Genomic DNA, 23,354 nt, shown 5'->3' with positions numbered 1-23,354 from the left:
AATTGACCACAACTAAGCCCAGAAAGAAATTGTATTTGAAAATTGAGACACGATCACATCTCTTTTTTTATTCGTGGGAATACTTGGCAACACATTTCCTAAATTAAACATAATTTTTACCTGAATTCCTGGTGATTTTAGTCTTTATATATATTACAACAAAAAATCTGCAAAACAAAATAAATTGCTTGTGGGGACGGTTTTGGCCCATGGGCCGCCAGTTGCAGAGCCCAGCAGCAGAATATTCGCACCACCCACACCTGCTGTGGGGTGAAAAGGGATCACTCACTACCAAAGGGAACGTTGCCAAAAGCTCAAATGGGGTAGGTAGTCTTTCATTATAATGTCAAGGGACAATCTGCCAAGTTTCATACTTCGAGATGTGCTTAGGGAGAAAATAGTTTCCCTCTTCCTCGAGGTATAGAACACACCCGTTTCAACAACTCATACATATTTCACCAACATGAAGCTTAGAAGCTATTATAATACAATGCCATTATTTTCCCCCACACTGACTGCACATATATTTACATTTGCCGACATTCCCTTTGTATGTATAGGTTTGCCCCCAATGATTCAGAGGTAATTTGCATCTGATTGCTGTTTGTCAACCAATGATTTGACTCTACGACCGTGAGCACGCCTTAAATTAGTCAAGATACAATGTAACCTGTGAATCAAGCCATACATTGAAATCGGATTAGATGTGTGCAACGGAATAGAAATACCACAATCAATTGATATCAGTTTACTACTATATATGAAAAATACAATCGTTAACCACCAGAACGCCTTAGATTCAGGAGGAAATCAGGAATATTTCTTCCGGTTCCCAAGAATGCAAAAATAAAACGGAAGCTGATTTGGTAAGTATTTTTTTTCTGTTATTGCGACTCGCACGCTCGGTCTGGAATTCATTTTACAAGCAGGAGTCTTATCCTGCCTAATGATGTTTTATATGTTCCTGGGATAATTAAGATACGATATCATGTCTGATTCAACATGATTAATCGGATACAGACCAATGTGCACATGACCCTTTTGATATTTAAGAATATGTTTATTTATATATCACTTTTCATTACACATCGAATCTCAAAGTCGCTTTAAAAACAAAACAAGCAGAAAACAATTTAACAAAACAAAAGTAGGAGGATCTGGCAGTTCTTGGTCGATGGTCTTCCACAGTTTTAGATGATGGGCAGTGCGGAAAGGTAGAATCTTGAGCGGATGGAGCTTTGATAGTACAGTACGCAGGGAGTTAGAGACATCTGACAGACAGGCCACGGAGCTCTTCATCCGGCACCTCGTTTTCGATGTTCACAGCTCCTCCTCTGTAGGTAGGCTGGATCGTCCACCTGGGTGATGCTTTGGCGGCTGTAAAAGCGCCAGTAAGAACACCACTCTCAGTAGTAGTCCTAAAAAGCCCACTACCAGGGGAGCCTCTCTGCAACGCCTCAACCGCATATGTGGCGATGTGCCAAGTAATGAAATTATCGTTTAGAATTTGGGTTGATTTTGCATTTGCAAATAGTATAGTACATCACTCATATAGTTTCTAATATATAAAAAGCTATTATATGTTGTATCGTAGCTTAGTGTGCTATGTTAGGCTACCTGTTGCTCACATTGGCTGTAGGAATTGGGTAGTCGCCAAAAGATTCTGGAAACGGTATTTACATTTCCTAAAGTCAAATTAAATAGAACTGTCAAGCGTTCAATTGACCTGCCTTTTGTGTTGATGTTGTCCACCACATTTAAGACAATGTAGCCTATTTGTTTAGTCAGTCATTTGAGTAGGCTACAGAGTAGCCACAACTCGACTGATAAATACATAATTTTAGTTGCTAATTTCTTGAAACGCATATGATGATCATTCTATATGTGGGCATATATTCGTTTCATGAAAGTTATAAACATAAAAAACGATATACCTATTATATTTATCAGGTGGATTACGTTAGATGGATTGCATAGAACTAATTGGGCCTTTTCAGCATAGCCTTTGAATTTACTTTTTGTAGATGTATAAAAGTTGCAAGGGGATAGGAGGAGCGTCACGTAAAAGGCTTTGCATGGTCAATTTGATATCTGCAGTTGCCATACAGCGTTTACTACGATAGGGGCTCTGCAGAAGTCAGGGCATTTATACTTCTTTGGCTTTGCTGAGCAGAGGTGTTGTGTAGAAGTTTTCAAGAAAGGGAGTTTGTGTTTGTACTGGACCTCCCGCCCCCACCTGTCGTCAACCAATCATGTCAATGCGGAGCTATATGGAGCCCATTTTACAACATTTGGGCGGCGAACGTCGAAGCGGTACGGAGCTGATTTGAATAACTGGTTATTAATATGTCTTAATTTCATATTAACCAGACAAATATCAATACAAAACAGGCTTTTCTCTCCCTATCATACCCAGCCTCCAAGGCAGTATCTCTACTTGAAATTTTTGGACAGCATGGCAAATTATTCTATATTTTAGTGCAATTTTATGACACATTTCATGCAACTCTACATATTTTTCCATGGGGCAGAGAGAGAAAAAAACTTTTACAGCTTAATTCCTGCAATTCTACCCATTTTGCCATGTTAATGATATCTGCCTGGGGCCATAAGAGACTGGAGCCGGCCCTGATGAAACCATAGTGGATCACTTTGTGCCTGTCCATATTGCAGTGGAGGCTCCTCAGAGGAACAAGAGCAGGCCCATCCTCCTCAGTGTATTTAATAAAAAATATATATTTTTAAACATTTAGAAAGTTCTCCTTTTTAGATAAAACTATACTAAATATAATCACATCACCAAATAATTGATTAAAACACTGTTTTGCAATGAAGGTCTACAGTAGCCTCAACCACACTCTGTAGGGTAGCACCATGGTGTAGCCGGAGGACAGCTAGCTTCCGTCCTCCTCTGGGTACATTGACTTCAGTCCAAAACCTAGGAGGCTCATGCCTTCCATAGACTTTCACAATACGCAGCATGAACTGACATGTTGTCCACCCAATCAAAGGATCAGAGAATTATCCTTTGTACTGGATGCATAAGCAACTGTTAGCTAGCACTCCAGTGCATAAAATGTGGTGAGTAGTTGACTCAAAGAGAGAGAAAGACAAGAGTTGAACAGTTTTGAACAAATTCATTTCTTCAAAAATGAAGGAGAAGCAATATAAACTGCTTACTGACTATACAGTGTAAAGTTCCTGCATGATTGTAGTGGGTTTACTAACACGTTAGTTCTGTTGACTATGATGTTACTTTAGCTAATATAGTGACAACAATGTAGGCTGTGTGTAGCGGTTATGGTATTGTTCAGCTTGGAAAGGTTTTTTCGCCTGGTCACATTCAGATTCAGAGAATTTTAATGTGCTCAGAGAGGCAATTCATTTTGCAGCAGCTGATGTGTTGTGCATTGAAGTCCACAAACAAAGGGACAAGGTGAGAGGAGGAGAGAGCATAGAAGGAATACAACGTAGCTGCTATGAAAGTGAACTGTTTTTACGCCTGATTAGAGGTGTAAGTCATTCTGCCAATTCTGTTGAAAAATGTTTCTGTTGGACTAATGATCACACCCTTGATCAGCTAGATGCAGGCGAGAGTGTGCAAGGCTGTATTGAATGTGTCACTCTCTGTCCATGTGTCACTGTCACCTACATTTCTTCTCTCAACCTGTGTGCACCTATGTTGAAAATTTTATTTGTAGACTAGGTTGTAGAAACCTCATGATGGGAATATTCTAGTATCATGTAGTAGCCTAAACCTATTTATGTTACGTTGAACTGGGTGAATAGAATATGAATGGGAGTCATTTATTATGCTGTAATAGAAATAAGTCCATGCTCATGAAAAAAACAAAATCGTTCTCCCTCATCTTAAACGGCACATTTTCCTTATTTGCCTACAATGAGGCCTTTTTAAGAAAAGGGGGATTTGCTCAGTAATTGGACCTCTGTGGATTATAAACGTATGGTAGGTGATCAAGTTCAGGTCTTAAAACCCCAATGTCTTTGCATAATAAATGCAGTCTAATGAATAACATGCCTTGTTAAGGCAGAGTTTACGTTACTGCTGGCCACTGTTGTTGTATACAGGAAATGATGTTTGGAATGTGCTCAGAGTCCAAGCTGGGCTCACCAAGGGAGCGCTTTTGTAGTGTAACTAAAATTGTGAGTAGGAAACAAGCAGGTACTGATGGTTTTACATGTGCCATTTATTATAAACTCAGCAAAAAAATAAATGTCCTCACTGTCAACTACGTTTATTTTCAGCTGTCATTTTCGTTGGAATAGACGGACCAAGGCGCAGCGTGAGTAGCGTTCCACATCTTTTATTAGAAAGTGAAACTTATCAATATACAAAAACAATAAACAAAACGTGACGACAATGCAACTACACATAAACAAACAATACCCCATAACCCACAGGTGGAAAAAATGCTACTTAAGTATGATCCTCAATTAGAGACAACGATAACCAGCTGCCTCTAATTGGGAATCATATAAATCACCAACATAGAAAATAAAGCTAGAACCCCACATAGAAAATATAAACTAGAACAAACCCCTAGTCACGCCCTGACCTAATCTACCATAGAAAATAAAGGCTTTCTATGGTCAGGACGTGACAGTACCCCCCCCCCCCCCCCAAAAAAAAAGGTGCGGACTCCAACCGCAAAACCTGAAACAAAAAGGGAGGGTTGGGGGGGTGTCAAGTGTCGGTGGCGGCTCTGGTGCAGGGCGAAGTACCTGCTCATCCGCCAGCATTGGGGGCGGCTCTGGAGCGGGACGAAGTATCCGCTCATCCCGCGGATCCACCAGCATCGGGGGTGGCTCTGGTGCGGGGCAAAGAACCCGCTCAGCTTTCGGATCCACCATCTTTGGTGGTGGCTCTGGTGCGGGCCGAAGAACCCGCTCATCCCGCGGATCCAGCCATGGACCCAGGCTGAACACTGTACCTGGACTGGAGCTCGGTGCAGAAGAAGACTCCTGCCATGGAGCGGGACTGGACGCCGTGTCTGGACTGGGCATCAACGCAGAGGAGAGCTCCTGCCATGGAGCTGGACTGGACGCTGTGCCTGGACTGGGCACCAGCACAGGAGAAGGCTCTGGCCATGGAGCTGGAGGTTCCAGATCGTTGACCGTCTCAGGAGGCTCCGGACCGCTGGCCGTCTCTGGAGGCCCCGGACCGCGGGCCGTCTCTGGAGGTCCCGTACCGCGGGCTGTCTCTGGAGGCCCCGGACCGCGGGCCGTCTCTGGGGGCCCCGGACCGCTGGCCGTCTCTGGAGGTTCCGGACCGTGGGCCGTCAATGGAGGCTCCGGACCGTGGACCGTCTCAGGAGGTTCCGGACCGTGGACCGTCTCAGGAGGCTCCGGACCGTGGACCGTCGTTGGAGGTTCCGGGCTGTGAAACGTCGCCGGAAGCTCAGGACTGGGAACTGTCGCCGGAAGCTCTGGACTGGGTACTGTCGCCGGAAGCTCTGGACTGGGTACTGTCGCCAGAAGCTCTGGACTGGGAACTGTCGCCGGAAGCTCTGGACTGGGAACTGTCGCCGGAAGCTCTGGACTGGGAACTGTCGCCGGTAGCTCTGGACTGTGAAGGCGCACTGGAGGCCTGGTGCGTGGAGCCAGGACAGGTGGCACCAGACTGGTGACACGCACCTCAGGGCGAGTGCGGGGAGCAGGCACAGGACGTACCTGACTGATGTCAGATGTGCTCAATGGGATTGAGATCCGGGCTCTTCACTGGCCATGGCAGAACACTGACATTCCTGTCTTGCAGGAAATCACGCACAGAATGAGCAGTATGGCTGGTGGCATTGTCATGCTGGAGGGTCATGTCAGGATGAGCCTGCAGGAAGGGTACCACATGAGGGAGGAGGATGTCTTCCCTGTAACGCACTTCAGGGAGAGTGCGAGGAGCAGGCACAGGACGTACTGGGCTGTGGAGGCGCACTGGAGACCTGGTGCGTAGAACCAGTGCAAGATATACTGGACCGTGGAGGCGCACTGGAGGTCTGGAGCGTAGAGCTGGCACAACCCATCCTGGCTGGATGCTCACTTTAGCCCGGCAAGTGCGGGGCGCTGGCACAGGACGCACTGGGCTGTGAAGGCGCACTGGGGACACAGTGCGTAGAGCCGGCGAAGGATATCCTGGACCGAGGAGGCGTACTGGAGACCAGGAGCGCTGAGCCGGCACAACCCGTCCTGGCTGGATGCTCACTTTCGCACGGCAAGTGCAAGGAGCTGGCACCGAGCGCACCGGGCTGTGAATGCGCACTGGAGACACAGTGCGTATCACCGCATAACATGGTGCCTGAACGGTCACACGCTCCTTAAAGTGACTGCGGGGAGTTGGCGCTAGTCTGAAACCTGGCTCCGCCAACCACCCCGTATGCCCCCCCCAAAAATATCGGGGGGGCTGCCTCTCGGGCTTCCCTCGTGGTCGCGAACCCCGGTGTCGTCATTGCTGCTCCCTCGCTGCTTCCGTCTGCTCCCATGGAAGGCGATCTTTTCCAGCCAGGATTTCCTCCCAACTCCAGGATCCCTTACCGTCCAAGATCTCCTCCCAAGTCCAGGACTCCTTCACCTGGTGAACACGCAGCTTGGTCCTTTGTTGATGGGGTATTCTGTCACATTCGTTGGAATAGACGGACCAAGGCGCAGCGTGAGTAGCGTTCCACATCTTTTATTAGAAAGTGAAACTTATCAATATACAAAAACAATAAAGAATAAACGAAACGTGACGACAATGCAACTACACATAAACGAACAATACCCCATAACCCACAGGTGGAGAAAATGCTACTTAAGTATGATCCCCAATTAGAGACAACGATAACCAGCTGCCTCTAATTGGGAATCATACAAATCACCAACATAGAAAATAAAGCTAGAACCCCACATAGAAAATATAAACTAGAACAAACCTCTAGTCACGCCCTGACCTACTCTACCATAGAAAATAAAGGCTTTCTATGGTCAGGACGTGACATCAGCAAACTTAACATGTGTAAATATTTGTATGACCATAACAAGATTCATCAACTGAGACATAAACTGAACAAATTCCACATACATGTGACTAACAGAAATGGAATAATGTGTCCCTGAACAAAGAAGGGGTCAAAATCAAAAGTAACAGTCAGTAGATGGTGTGGCCACCAGCTGCATTAAGTACTGCAGTGCATCTCCTCCTCATGGACTGCACCAGATTTACCAATACTTGCTGTGAGATGTTACCCCACTCTTCCACCAAGGCACCTGCAAGTTCCCGGACATTTCTGGGGGGAATGGCCCTAGCCCTCACCCTCCGATCCAACAGGTCTCAGATGTGCTCAATGGGATTGAGATCCGGGCTCTTCACTGGCCATGGCAGAACATTGACATTCCTGTCTTGCAGGAAATCACGCACAGAACGAGCAGTATGGCTGGTGGCATTGTCATGCTGGAGGGTCATGTCAAAATGAGCCTGCAGGAAGGGTACCACATGAGGGAGGAGGATGTCTTCCCTGTAACGCACAGCGTTGAGATTGCCTGCAATGACAACAAGCTCAGTCCGATGATGCTGTGACACACCGCCCCAGACCATGACGGACCCTCCACCTCCAAATCGATCCCGCTCCAGAGTACAAGCCTCTGTACGGACATTGCAATTTATTGCCCTGGCCACATCTGCAGTCCTCATGCCTCCTTGCAGCATGCCTAAGGCACGTTCACGCAGATGAGCAGGGACCCTGGGCATCTTTCTTTGGACGTTTTTCAGAGTCCGTTGAAAGGCCTCCATTTTCATAACTGTGCCCTTAATTGCCTACCGTCTGTAAGTCTTATCGACCGTTCCACAGGTGCATGTTCATGAATTGTTTATGGTTCATTGAACAAGCATGGGAAACAGTGTTTAAACCCTTTATAATGAGGATCTGTGAAGTTATTTGGATTTTTACCAATTATCTTTGAAAGACAGGGTCCTGGAAAAAGGGACATTTCTTTTTTTGCTGAGTTTATGATTTGAAAATAGTGTAGTTTAGAGATAATGGCGTTTTCTAGAAAGCCGAGGAGTCAGCTGATCTTTCCATTATGGAAAATATTCCTGGCTTCTCCCTTTATTTCTGCACATTGTGTCTTGAATGCTCAATATACAGTTGATGTCGGAAGTTTACATGCACCTTAGCCAAATACATTTAAACTCAGTTTTTCACAATTGCTGACATTTAATCCTAGTAAAAATTCCCTGTTTTAGGTCAGTTAGGATCACCACTTTATTTTAAGAATGTGAAATGTCAGAATAATAGTAGAGAATATGTATTTATTTCAGCTTGTATTTCACATTCCCAGTGGGTCAGAAGTTTACATACACTCAATTAGTATTTGGTAGCATTGCCTTTAAATTGTTTAGCTTGGGTCAAACATTTTGGGTAGCCTTCCACAAGCTTCCCACAATAAGTTGGGTGAAGCAAATAGGCACTGAGTTTGAAGGTAAGCCTTGAAATACATCCACAGGTACACCTCCAGTTGACTCAAATTATGTCAATTAGCCTATTAGAAGCTTCTAAAGCCATGACATAATTTTCTGGAATTTTCCAAGCTGTTTAAAGGCCCAGTCAACTTAGTGTATGTAAACTTCTGACCCACTGGAATTGTGATACAGTGAATTATAAGTGAAATAATCTGACTGTAAACAATTGTTGGAAAAATGACTTGTGTCATGCACAAAGTAGATGTCCTAACCGACTTGCCAAAACTATAGTTTGTTATTAACAAGAAATTTGTAAAACTAGTTTTAATGACTCCAACCAAAGTGTATGTAATCTTCCGACTTCAACTGTAAATTCGGTGTTATAACAGAATTATTCAGTATTTCCACTTAACACATGACACAAATTCTGGAATTATATATATTATATATTTTTGCTGACAACATTCCCAGCATCAATCTGCAGACATTTTATGAAAAAGTATTAAAACAAGGGCAATTTGTAGAACAGCGAGAACGTCTTCATCCTTGTCATTACATTACAGTATCTTAAACCAGTTTAAACTGGCAACTAATCTATGTCTTTAAGCTATGGTTCATCCAATAGTTCTCTTCGACTGTCTCTTTCCAGGCACAGTGAAAGTACACTCACCTAACAGCTTACTTGTTTATGAAAACACAGGCAAGATATGGGAAAAACCAGGGTCTTATGTTTGCTGTCGAAATGTTGTGTTTTTATAGACACGTAAATATCTCAATGTGGTTGAGTTTATATCAGTTGTAGCTATTGTGACAACTCTAGAAATGACGTGTAAAAATATTGATACTGTCCAATCTCACATTTACATTTTAGTCATTTAGCAGACACTCTTATCCAGGGCAATTTACAGGAATTAGTGTTAAGTACCTTGCTCAAGGGCACATGGACAGATTTTCTTTTACCTAGTCGGCTTGGGGATTTGAATCCGCGACCTTTCGGTTACTGGCCCACTGCTCTTAAGTGCTAGGCTATCTACCTATATCTCTACAGTGAAATTACCGTTCTACTTGTGTGAAATAGGACAAATTATAAACACCCAACCAAAAATTATAATAATAACTAGATTAACTTTACAAGTGAAGCTGTGGGGCTTGCTAGAGCTCTTTAAAAGTATTTTTGTTGTAGTGGTAGAAGTTTAAAATATTTAACTTTGAAACTTTTTTGCTTTAAATATGAAAGTATCTAAGTAAAACGTTATAGTAGTGGTAATGTCTGCAGTAGTATTTCTGGTGACTGGTTAAAGTTGGTTTGCTGTATCTAGCTTGAACAGTTCAAGAGTTACTGTTGGGGGGTTATTTTATTGAAATGTATACAAAATAACATAGTTATAGTTGATTTAAAAAAAAAAGAAGAATTTCAAGTTAGGATAGCCTGAACATGTGAAAGTTGGTTTGGTGTCTGTTGCTTGGTCAGTAGTTGTGGTCAGTATTTGTGGTATTTAGTGATCAATAGTTGTGGTCAGTACTTGTGTGGTTATGGTCATAAGTTGTTGTGGTCACTCGATGTAGTCAGAAGTTGTGTGGTTGTGGGCAGAAGTTGTGTGGTTTTGGTCATAAGTTGTTGTTGTGGCCACTCGATGTGGTCAGAAGTTGTGTGGTCAGAAGTTGTATGGTTGTGTTCACTCAATGTGGTCAGAAGTTCTGTGGTTGTGGTCAGATGTTGTGGTCTGTAGTTGTGTTGTGGTCAGTTGTTGTGTGGTTGTGGTCACTAGATGTGGTAAGCAGTTGTTTGGTTGTTGTCAGATGTTGTGTTGTGGTCACTATCTGGTCAGAGGTTGTGTGGTTGTGGTCAGCAGTTGAGTTGGTCAGTAGTTGTGTGGTCGAAAGTTATGTGGTTGTGGTTACTAGATGTGGTAAACAGCTGTGTGGTTGTGTACAGAAGCTTTGTGGTTGTGGTCAGAAGTTGTGTGGTTGTGGTCACTAGATGTGGTTGTGTTCAGAAGTTGTGTGGTTGTGGTCACTAGATGTGGTAAGCAGCTGTGTGGTTGTGTTCAGAAGTTGTGTGGTTGTGGTCAGCAGTTGTGTGGTTGTGGTCGGAAGTAGGGCTGTGGTGGTCACGAAATTTCGTCAGCCGGTGATTGTCAAGCAAATAACTGTCGGACTCACGGTAATTGACCGTTAATTAAGCATCTCCTGGCTTCCACACATAAATCCATGTCTAATAAATCCATGTAATATAGCCTACACCTTGACAATAAATCCATAATTTATTTTAGACTGGTCTAAAGAAGCATGATATGAAGAAAATGTAGTCTATTTCAGAAGAAAAGAATAGCATACTCTGAGTTGTCCTGATGTGGCTATGCCAAATGGCTGTGGGATACACTAGTTCATTAAGCAAACAAGATTTGCTTATAATTCAGTGGCATTATTTTATATTATTTTATAGTATAAAGAATACAATTAAACAAAGCTATTCTGTGTTGAGCGATTAACAAAGAAATAGATACTCGTATATGCTTAATTTCGAGTTCCTAATGTAAAATGCTGACCACAATGGGCGCCTCAGCGAGCGTCTGCGTGGCCAGGCGCTAAAATAGAACATATTTCTATTTGTGACGCTCAACACTCTGCAAGTCCGGCCTCTCCCATCTCCTCGTTGGTCTTTAGGAGCATATACCCACATGGGTGATTGAAAGGTTAACTGACATCCACACTCCAGTCCTTTGTAGTAATGCAATGTAAAGTTGGTTGCCAACAGCCACATAAAGTCCAAAGAAGTAAAAAAGAAGCCTGAGGAAGGAGGAGAGATGACAAAATGGTAAACCGAATTCCTTTCTCATCTGTGGATTAATTGTCGAAGAAGAGGACCTTGTGCATTTCAGGTAAAATAACAACTCAATGTCTATATCCCAGCACAAATTAGCTAGCAACAGCAAGCTAGCTAGCTAAATTGCCATAATTGTTTAATGCTTTTCGACCTGTCTCCAAATTAATATAATTGGTTCAGAGTTTTTTTTGATATTTCAACCTGCGTGTCCTAATCGTGTCTGGTTGTGGGGTAGTTTCCTTAGACATTTTAATGGGGAAGTGTTGTGAGTTTCCTTGTTTTCAGCTGTTACTTTGCCAAAACCCACATTCCTAAGTGTCTTCCTGGCATGGAAGCATTTTCTTTTTCTCCTGCCAAAAAAATAAGAAAATCACTACATCACTCTTTTAGTCTGAGACATGGGGGAATCCCGGCCGGCTGATAGTGACATACTGTAGGTGGAATGGAGCCTTGGTCAGGGTCTTACTGTGAGTTGTCACTAGTTACCACAGCCACAAAGTAAGAAACCCCGCCTATTATTACAATTTATCTTCTTAATCTGATTTTAAACCTAACCTTAACCACACTGCTAACCTTAAAGCTCATTTTTGTTTTTATGAGTTAGTACAATATAGCCAATTTTAACTGTGGCTGTGGTAACTAGTGGAAACCCTTGCTGTGTGAAGAGCCATGTCATTTGTCCACCAATGACATCAAATCAAGTTTATTTATATAGCCTTTCTTAGATCAGCTGATATCTCAAAGTGCTGTACAGAAACCCAGCCTAAAACCCCAAACAGCAAGCAATGCAGGTGTAGAAGCACGGTGGCTAGGAAAAACTCCCTAGAAAGGCCAAAACCTAGGAAGAAACCTAGAGAGGAACCAGGCTATGAGGGGTGGCCAGTCCTCTTCTGGCTGTGCTGGGTGGAGATTATAACAGAACATGGCCAAAATGTTCATAAATGACCAGCATGGTCAAATAATAATAATCACAGTAGTTGTCGAGGGTGCAACAGGTCAGCACCTCAGGAGTAAATGTCAGTTGGCTATTCATAGCCGATCATTGAGAGTATCTCTACCGCTCCTGCTGTCTCCAGAGAGTTGAAAACAGCAGGTCTGGGACAGGTAGCACGTCCGATAAACAGGTCAGGGTTCCATAGCCGCAGGCAGAACAGTTGAAACTGGAGCAGCAGCACGGCCAGGTGGACTGGGGACCGCAAGGAGTCATCATGCCAGGTAGTCCTGAGGCATGGTCCTAGGGCTCAGGTCCTCCGAAAGAAAGAGAGAATTAGAGAGAGCATACTTAAATTCACACAGGACACCGGATAAGACAGGAGAAATACTCCAGATGTAACAGACTGACCCTAGCCCCTCGATACATAAACTACTTTCAGCATAAATACTGGAGGCTGAGATAGGAGGGGTCAGGAGACACTGTGGCCCCATCTGATGATACACCCGGACAGGGCCAAACAGGCAGGATATAACCCCACCCACTTTGCCAAAGCACAGCCCCCACACCACTAGAGGGATATCTTCAGCCACCAACTTACCATCCTGAGACAAGGCAGAGTATAGCCCACAAAGATCTCCGCCACGGCACAACCCAAGAAGGGGGGCGCCAACCCAGACAGAAAGACCACGTCAGTGACTCAACCCACTCAAGTGACGCACCCCTCCTAGGGACGGCATAGAGGAGCACCAGTAAGCCAGTGACTCGGCCCCTGTAATAGTGTTAGAGGCAGAGAATCCCAGTGGAGAGAGGGGAACCGGCCAGGCAGAGACAGCAAGGGCGGTTCGTTGCTCCAGTGCCTTTCCGTTCACCTTCACACTCCTGGGCCAGACTACACTCAATCATAGGACCTACTGAAGAGATGAGTCTTCAATAAAGACATAAAGGTTGAGACCGAGTCTGCGTCTCTCACATGGGTAGGCAGACCATTCCATAAAAATTGAGCTCTATAGGAGAAAGCCCTGCCTCCAGCTGTTTGCTTAGAAATTCTAGGGACAATTAGGAGGCCTGCGTCTTGTGACCGTAGCGTACGTGTAGACCAAATCGGAAAGACGGGTAGGAGCAAGCCCATGTAATGCTTTGTAGGTTAGTAGTAAAACCTTGAAATCAGCCCTTGCCTTAACAGGAAGCCAGTGTAGGGAGGCTAGCACTGGAGTAATATGATACAAATTTGGGGTTCTAGTCAGGATTCTAGTAGCCGTATTTAGCACTAACTGAAGTTTATTTAGTGCTTTATCCGGGTATCCGGAAAGTAGAGCATTGCAGTAGTCTGACCTAGAAGTAACAAAAGCATGGATTAATATTTCTGCATACTTTTTGGACAGAAAATTTCTGATTTTTGCAATGTTACGTAGATGGAAAAAAGCTGTCCTTGAAACAGTCTTGATATGTTTGTCAAAAGAGAGATCAGGGTCCAGAGTAACGCCGAGGTCCTTCACAGTTTTATTTCAGACGACTGTACAACCATCACGATTAATTGTCAGATTCAACAGAAGATCTCTTTGTTACTTGGGACCTAGAACAAGCATCTCTGTTTTGTCCAAGTTTAAAAGTAGAAAGTTTGCAGCCATCCACTTCCTTATGTCTGAAACACAGGCTTCCAGCGAGGGCAATTTTGGGGCTTCACCATGTTTCATTGAAATGTACAGCTGTGTGTCATCCGCATAGCAGTGAAAGTTAACATTATGTTTTCGAATAACATCCCCAAGAGGTAGAATATATAGTGAAAACAATAGTGGTCCTAAAATGGAACTTTGAGGTACACCGAAATTTACAGTTGATTTGTCAGAGGACAAACCATCCACAGAGACAAACTGATATCTTTCCGACAGATAAGATCTAAACCAAGCCAGGACTTGTCCGTGTAGACCAATTTGGGTTTCCAATCTCTCCAAAAGAATGTGATGATCGATAGGATCAAAAGCAGCACTAAGGTCTAGGAGCACGAGGACAGATGCAGAGCCTCGGTCTGATGCCATTAAAAGATCATTTACCACCTTCACAAGTGCAGTCTCAGTGCTATGATGGGGTCTAAAACCAGACTGAAGCATTTTGTATACATTGTTTGTCTTCAGGAAGGCAGTGAGTTGCTGCGCAACAGCTTTTTATAAAATTTTTGAGAACATTGACATGTATTTTGTGTGGACAACTGCCATTTCAGTTGAATTGCAAGTCAGAGTGCCAGTCATCCAGGGCTATCCTTGCATGTCTCTGCCTGGATAACAACACAGCTTCACATGTGTAGGTGTCCATCAAGGAGTTTATTTGCGCTTGTTATAGAGCCCCACAGTGGAGATGTCATAATACCCATAAAATCTAGTGGTCAATGCTAATTGATGTAGACATCATGCAAAACTCAAAACCGTGCCAGATATCTCTAGTTGCCACCATTGCTAACAGGTATTGCATACATTTAAACTTGCACAAGACAGTTCACAGAATTGTCAATTTAAACAAATGTAGCCAATTTATTCATTACTACATTTATCTAACATTAGATAGTTAATCCAGAGATTCTTACTTTTGCCTCAATTCGGCAGTCTCGTCCAGATCATCATGTCATTTGTAGTTCTTTATGATAGCCACATTAGCACCTAATTTGCATTTCATTTTTGGGGGTGAATATATTTATAATAATCACCTTGTCCTAGAAAGATTTACATGGTTATCAGAACAAGCCTCCACAAAACAGAGCCCTGTCATCACTTTCGCCGAAGTCGGTCCCTCTCCTTGTTCATTCGGCGTCACCGGCCTTCTAGCCATCGCTGATCCACTTTTCATTTTCCATTTGTTTTGTCTTACACACCTGGTTTCAATTCCCCAACTACTTGTTCATTATTTAAACCTCTGTTCCCCCATGTTTGTTTGTGAGTAATTGTTTGTATGTAATACAGTCTGTTATTGTGGGCTTGCATTTTTGCGTTGTATTTTGAGTAAATACATTTTTTACTCATATCTGCTCTCCTGCACCTGACTCCTTCACACCAGCTCACACAGACTTTATTACAAGCCCTTATTTTTTTTTATTTAAGTAGGCAAGTCAGTTAAGAACAAATTCTTATTTGCAATGACATCCTACCCCAGCCAAACGATGCTGGGCCAACTTTTTACAATGACGGCCTAAGAAGAGTGGGTTAACTGCCTTGGTCCGGGGCAGAACAGATTTTTACCTTGTCAGCTCGGGGACTCGATCTAGCAACCTTCTGGTTACTGGCCCAGTGCTCTAACCACTAGGCTACCTGTCGCCCCTAAGTGTTTCTAAAATCCCTTATGGGGAAAATTAAATGTGGAGAATTTAATTTATTTGCCAAAGAAAACAAGTGAAAAACAACAATACAGATAAAAACAAATACATTTTTAAAAAAACAGTGTTGTTGGAAGCCCAATATACAATACATAAATACAAAAGGTTTGTTAAAACAAATAATAAAACGTACTAATTATAAGTGTATTGATCAGTAATCACGATTTTGTTTAAATGTGTGTGTGCATGTGAGTGTGTACGAGTTAAGCTATTTGGAGGAAACAACACAATATATTTACAATATTTCTTACTAGTGAAAACAGTAAAGTTTGATTTTTTTTTACATTTAAAGATAATTTGTTTATCTGGAACCATTCAGAAAATGTGGCCATGCCTGAGTTGGCTTCATTAATTAGTGAATCAAAATTCTTGTGTGATAAAATCAAATTGGTATCCTCAGCAAAGAGAATGGGAAGTATGGTAGAAGACACAGCAGCAAGGTCATTGAAATAGATTAGGAATAACAAAGGTCCAATTATCAAACCCTGTGGCACGCCGCAGGATATCTTGGCCCAGGTAGATGCACACTCGTTTGCATAAACAAATGGTTATCTATAATAAATTATGTATGTATAATCATGAAATGCGTAATAATGCAATTTCGAAAGTCATATTTCATGATCAACCGTTTCAAACGCTTTGGATACATGTAAAAAGATGCCAAGAGCGTATTCATTGTTAAGGGCTGTAAATATTTTATACAGAAGTTGCAAAAGAGCCATATCTGTGGAGTAGTTTTTACGAAAACCATATTGGTGCTCATATAGAATGCAGTGTTGATTTAAATGTTTCAACATTCTCTTATACACCAATTTTTCTAGGATTTTAGAAAAACACGGTAGTACAGATATTGGCCGATAATTTGTAAAAGATCTTGGATCCCCAGTTTTATAGATGGGGATAACTTTGGCAATTTTAAAATCTTTAGGAACAATACCATAGATTTGGTGAAGATATACATTAGAGGCTCAGTAATCAAGGAAGACACTGATTTCTCCAAAGAGGCACCACTCTCATCATGACCTGCTGCTGATATCTTTAAGTTACCAATTACCTCCATCACCTCCATTACATCAGGAGGGTCAAACTGAGCAGAGAAGGGAATTGTCCCTTAATATAATCCAAGGGACTTCCATGAGTATTTTATTTTTGTTTTTATTTTTGTATTTTTTTACCCCTTTTTCTCCCCAATTTGCGTGGTATCTAATTGGTAGTTACAGTCTTGTCTCATCACTGCAACTCCCGTACTGACTCGCGAGTGACGAAGGTCAAGAGCTGTGCGTCCTCCGAAACACAACCCAACCAAGCTGCACTTCTTCTTGACACAATGCCCACTTAACCCGGAAGCCAGCCACAGCAATGTGTCGGAGGAAACACCGTACACCTGGCGACCGTGTCAGCGTGCACTGCGCCCGGCCCGCAACAAGAGTCGATAATGCACGATGGGACAAGGACATCCCTACCTGCCAAACCCTCCCCTAACCCGGACAACGCTGTGCCAATTGTGCGACAGAGCCTGGACTCTAACCCAGAATCTCTAGTGGCACAGCTAGCATTGCAATGCAGTGCCTTAGACCACTGCGCCACTCGGGAGGCCCCATTTCCATCAGTTTTGCTAATTTTCTTTGACAGAGATGAACCCACATTCACAAAAAAGTTATTAAATTCACATTAAATATCATCAGGATCACTATAGGTCTTATTTCCAAAAATAGAGATGGGATAGTAGTAGGTGCCTTTTGTCTTATTCAACTGTTGATTAAGGATTTTCCAACTACTTTATATTATTTAAGGTTTCTTGGAATTTGTTAGTCAAATATATTTTTGGGGATATCCAAAGTAGGTGAGTAAATTTGTTCTTATACTTTGTTTTCAGATGTAAGTGTGAGGTCCTTTTTTACAAAGAATTGAAAACATTTATGAACAAAAATGGACACTCATCCTCCCACTCCTGATGTTCTACACTGGTGAACAGCATTATAAGGAGACATGTCATAAAGCATGGTTGTCTCTTCAGTCAACCATGTTTCTGAAAGGGCAACAATGGAGATTTTTAGAAAGACTGCGAAAGTTCACATGAAAGGTAGGAAATAAGCATTTCTTGGAATCAGATAAACTGCTATAAAGGTTGTTAAATTTCTTAACATTATATTAATCGCAAGTGATAGACTTATTTCTGGTCAATTTCAGGAAGTTTGAATCAATCATTATATCTATTGTTGGCTTCATTATTATCTAATGGGTTAAAGACCATGTTATCTGGGTTGATATCCTGCCCAACTAAGAGAGATACACAGTCGGAATAATCCAGAGAGTGAAACGGAAACATGTCCAATACAACCATACATTTGTGTTAGTTTTATCAATAGGGGTGCACTTCCTATGGAATGCACTTGACACAGTCCACATAACACCACTGAAGACTTCAGAGGGTTATGACGTTTTGAGCAATGTGTGTTTTTGGTCATGAGGTTAGGTGAAACACATGAACAAATTATAGTAAATATACAGTGCATTCGGAAAGTATTCAGACCCTTGACTTTTTCAACATTTTGTTACGTTACAGCCTTATTCTAAAATGTATTGTTCCCCCCCCCTCAATCTACACACAATACCCCATAATGACTAAGCAAATGTTTTTTTATATTTTTAATTTTAGCAAATGTATAAAATAAATAAATATCACATTTACATAAGTATTCAGACCCTTTACTCAGTACTTTGTTGAAGCAACTTTGGCAGCAATTACATCCTCGAGTCTTCTTGGGTAGGACGCTACAAGCTTGGCACACCTGTATTTGGGGAGTTTCTCTCATTCTTCTCTGCAGATCCTGTCAAGCTCTGTCAGGTTGGATGGGGAGCGTCACTGCACAGCTATTTTCAGGTTTCTCCAGAGATGTTTGATCGGATTCATGTCCTGGCTCTGGCTGGGCCACTCAAGGACATTCAGAGACTTGTCCCCAAGCCACCCCTGCGTTGTCTTGGCTGTGTGCTTAGGGTCATTGTCCTGTTGGAAGGTGAACCTTCGTCTGAGGTCATGAGCGCTCTGTAGCAGGTTTTCATCAAGGATCTCTCTGTACTTTGCTCCGTTCATCTTTCCCTCGATCTTGACTAGTCTCCCAGTCCCTGCCGCTGAAAAACATCCCCACAGCATGATGCTGCCACCACCATGCTTCACTGTAGGAATGGTGCCAGGTTTCCTCCAGATGTGACGCTTGGCATTCAGGCCAAAGAGTTCAATCTTGGTTTCAGCAGATCAGAGAATCTGGTTTCTCATGGTCTGAGAGTCTTTAGGTGCATTTTGGCAAACTCCAAGAGGGCTGTCATGTGCCTTTTACTGAGGAGTGGCTTCCATCTGGCCACTCTACCATAAAGGCCAGATTGGTGGAGTGCCGCAGAGATGGTTGTCCTTCTGGAAGGTTCTCCCATCTCCACAGAGGAACTCTTGAGCTCTGTCAGAGTGACCATCGGGTTCTTTGTCACCTCCCTGACCAAGGCCCTTCTCCCCCGATTGCTCAGTTTGGCCGGGCGGAAAACGCCCCAGATTCCTCTAAATTTATAGTAAGGAGATCATTGGATTACGATTTTTCTGAATTTTGACCAAAATAATTTATGGCTGCCTTTGCAGATCAAATTTAAGATTTGGGCCACTTTTCGCATGGATTGTGGAAGAGGTTGGTGGAAAGTACGTGTGGCACTTTCTGAAGGATTTTGTTGTTAGTGTAATGGGCTCAATAAAGGCAGTGTTATTCTCTCCAAGGTGACAGTTAGTCTAGCGGTTAAGAGTGTTGGGCCAGTAACCGAAAGGTTGCTGTTTCAAATCCCTGAGCTGACTAAGTGAAAATCTGTTGATGTGCTCTTGAGCAAGGCACTTAACCCTAATTGCTCCTGTAAGTCAACCTGGATAAGAGCATCTGCTCTGGATAAGAGCATCTGATTATTATTATTTGACCATGCTGGTCATTTATGAACATTTGAACATCTTGGTCACGTTCTGTTATAATCTCCACCCGGCACAGCCAGAAGAGGACTGGCCACCCCTCGTAGCCTGGTTCCTCTCTAGGTTTCAGCATTGCTTGCTGTTTGGGGTTTTAGGCTGGGTTTCTGTACAGCATTTTGAGATATCAGCTGTTGTAAGAAGGGCTATATAAATACATTTGATTTGATTTGATCTGCTAAATTACTCAAATGTAAATGTAGGTAAGAAGTTGAGGAATGTGACAGAATACCATATAGTCAAGGCCAACGCCATTGACCAGCTTTCTATAAGAGGGCCATTACGGTGGTTATCTACACTGAACAAAAATATAAACGCAACATGTAAAGTGTTGGTCTCGTGTTTCATGAGCTGAAATAAAAAATCCCAGAAATGTTCCATATGCACAAAAAGCTTCTTTCTCTCAAATTTTGTGCACAAATTTGTTTACATCCTTGTTAGTGAGCATTTCTTATTTGCCACGCTAATCCATTCACCTGGCAGGTGTGGCATATCAAGAAGCTGATTAAACAGTATGATCATTACGCAGGTGCACCTTGTGCTGGGGACAATAAAAGGCCACTTTAAAAAATGCAGTTTTGTCACACAACACATTGCCACAGATGTCTCAAGTTTTGAGGGAGCGTGCAATTGGCATGCTGACTGCAGGAATGTCCACCAGACCTGTTGCCTGAGAATTTAATGTTAATTTCTCTACCATAAGCTGCCTTAAACGTTGTTTTAGAGAATTTGGTAGTATGTCTAACCGGCCTCACAACCGCAGACCACGTGTAACCACGCCAGCCCAGGATCTCCACATCAGGCTTCTTCACCTGCAGGGTGGTGCTGAGTATTTCTATCTGTAATAAAGCCCTTTTGTGGGGAAAACTCATTCTGATTGGCTGGGCCTGGCTCCCCAGTGGGTGGCTCCCCCACCCATGGCTGCACCCCTGCCCAGTCATATGAAATCCATAGATTAGGGCCTAATGAATTTATTTTAATTGACTGATTTCTTATATGAACTGTAACTCAGTAAAATCTTTGAAATTGTTATATGTTGCGTTTATATTTTTGTTCAGTACAGTCTGAAAAAGGCCTCCCAAATGTCCAACTGTATTCTGAGCAAAAATGGAAATGATGTCAAGAAGTGGTCCATAGTCTCAGATATGTTGGAGAGATCCCTACACACTTCCGAACTCAACTAGCTCTTTTCTGTCCATTACCGGCATGCCGGTTAAATATACATTGCACATTTCAAACGTTACCAATGCACAATTTCAATGCTCTGTACTGGTCTTGTTTATTCTTTAGGAGACTACAGTTGAATATTGGAGCACCCCTTATGTGAGGTGGCAGAGACCCTTTATCACTTTGGAATTAGACCCTTAGCGCTTTCCTTATCTCTTTGTCCTGTTTGTTCAGACCTCGCAATCTTCCACCCTCACCCCTCCCTCAGTCTCTGTGCCAGTCGGTAAGTAAAGGATTAACCCAATAACTCATCATTCGTCCCTTATCCTTCATTTAAACCGTCTGTCCACTAGATTGGCTTCGTGACAGCTCCCCCCTCATCCAGTTTCATCTAGCCTACACCAATAACCCTAAGGTCAGATCACTTATGGGTGTCCATTGCTTTGGTTTGAAGCCAAAAGACTTTTGAGAGGAAAGTCATATGAAATGTAAACGGGTTGCAATGATAAAGTGGTTGACTTAAGGTTGTGGTTCACATTGTGTGTAGTGTAGTGAAGTTACTCAATTTGCCCTGGCCGTTCACCACCAGTGGGTTGTGTCTACCTGTGATGCAAAGTAGCTTGTTTGCTCTACAATGCTTACCACACTACACATCAGTATTGCATAACACAGAGAAAATATCATTCCTATGTGATCAGGCTTGTTTTTTCTGTCCATGGCTAGAAACCTATTTTTCAGCCCGTTAGTCTTGGCATTAGAAACTGAGTTAGTCACGACATCATCAGCAATTATACCATCACATGAATCATAGACATAAACTACATAGTCCCAAAGTTGTTGATATAATGGTGATTCATATGATGCAACGCTTCAATGTTCCCTATTAACATTCAGAATGATGAATGGATGACCAAACACATAGTCCTCATTCCTCCCTCTATCTTGCCATTTCTGTGGGAAATCACAGGTGTTGGACACCAAAAAAGGCATTTGAAGCAGAGGAACCACAAACACCTCCCCCAACTAAATGTATTTTGTTCAGGAACAGGAAAGCAGTTTGCTGTTCTGCCATGGTCTGTCTGTCATGGAATATTTCCAAATATAGGGAAGCACATTTTGTGCACCATTGTTGAAAACAGCTGTCGTGAAGCTTAATCACTGGCTTATGAAATTTTATTGTGAAACATTGGGTGCAGCAAATTGGCATAAGATAAATAATTATGGTGCAATGCATCCGACTGTTGGATGATTCAACATGTCTGTTTAACTTGATATTATTTTAAATGTAATATCAACATAGCATTTTTGGTCCATAGCCTGTAATCTTACAGACCAGAATATGCTAACATGTAAATGTCTTGTTTTATGGTTGCAATGAACAGACAATAGTCTTGTTACCATAGTGCAATAAAAGCTGATACAATATGATATGATGTCATATTGCTACTATTTTGGATCCAACAACTGGAGTGACATAGTTGCTCTCTGTGCCAGAAAATTATATTGAGTGAGTCGATATTGAATGACTCACCTCCACTAATAAAACTGCTCATCTTGTGGTTATTTCTTGCACGTCTTCTGAAACACAAGCCCATGGAAGTGACACGTTTTGCCAGTGCCGTTTTTCTTTTGCCAGTGCCGTTTTTGCCAGTGAGTAAAGAAGCGTCATGAACACTATCATGGCTGGAGTCATAGGCCTAGGGTCAAAAGTAGTGCATTATAGTTATAGGCTAGCTAGGGTGTCATTTCAGAGGCAACCTAGTCTGTTCAACACCTGCTTGGAGAATGTGTCTTCATATCCCTGTCAGTGTGTGCTATCGATTCAAGAACACTGTGTTAAGCTTATCTTTTTTCTGACCTAGATGTGACCCAGGTCTTATTCAATCGAATTGTAGACCTTTCCCCTTATAGCATGTACTAGGTCTTTCTAGCTTACATTCATGCCAAGTTTGACATGCCTTCTTATGAATTGCTCTGGTGTGAGTCACTTGAGAATAGTACAAAAAGATCATGGTCATCCTAGAACATGCTCTGAGCAACATTTTCTACAAATTGCATAGTAGTCATGTTAACCAGGGCTGTTCAGTGATGAGTGCCATAGATTTCCCCCTTATATTTGCATTTCTGACTGAAAAAAAAGATGTCTGACTTATGGGTCGTTCCACGAATACGGTGCATTTTACGTTCGTTAGACACAGGCGGCAGCGTAGCCTAGTGGTTAGACCGTTGGACTAATAACCGAAAGGTTGCAAGATCGAATCCCTGAGCTGACAATGTACAAATCTGTCGTTCTGTCCCTGAACAAGGCAGTTAACCCACTGTTCCTAGGCCGTCATTGAAAATAAGAATTTGTTCTTAACTCACTTACCTAGTTAAAAAAATTATGTTAAATAGTTCAAATACATCTATGCTCTAACTCATTCATACTCATTTGGATCAGGGCCAAGACAGGCCCCCCCCCCAAAAAAATTTGTACAATTGCAGGAAATGAGCTTAAAAACGTCAACATTTTCCCTTCGCTCAATGGCATAATGTATAGAATTGCAGGAAATAAGATTTGAGTAAAAATTTTTTTTTGAAAGGTAATTTTTTATTTTTTTATGTGATTTAATGATTTAT

At 42.4% G+C, this 23,354-nt stretch overlaps 1 protein-coding gene across 4 annotated transcripts in view; it reads left to right on the top strand.

The window, feature by feature from the left end:
• Positions 1-642: 642 nt before the first annotated feature.
• arid3a (AT-rich interaction domain 3A) overlaps positions 643-23,354 on the top strand; it is a 60,676-nt gene continuing 37,964 nt past the window's right edge. Inside the window, exons 1-2 of one of the 4 annotated variants that reach the window (XM_014149310.3) lie at positions 643-866; positions 4,267-4,304. The gene's annotated coding sequence lies outside the window, so the exon portion shown is untranslated. Of the gene's footprint in view, positions 867-4,266; positions 4,305-6,624; positions 6,662-17,460; positions 17,655-23,354 lie in introns of those variants that run through there. The other 3 variants (XM_014149309.3, XM_082962735.1, XM_014149311.3) reach the window with 3 other exon arrangements.

The sequence above is a fragment of the Salmo salar genome, chromosome 16, assembly GCF_965601325.2.
Source record: "Salmo salar chromosome 16, fSalSal1, whole genome shotgun sequence".
In the NCBI taxonomy this organism is placed as follows: Eukaryota; Metazoa; Chordata; class Actinopteri; order Salmoniformes; family Salmonidae; genus Salmo; species Salmo salar.
The sequence above is the reverse complement of the archived record's forward strand: the minus strand, read 5'-3'. Positions and strand labels throughout refer to the sequence as shown.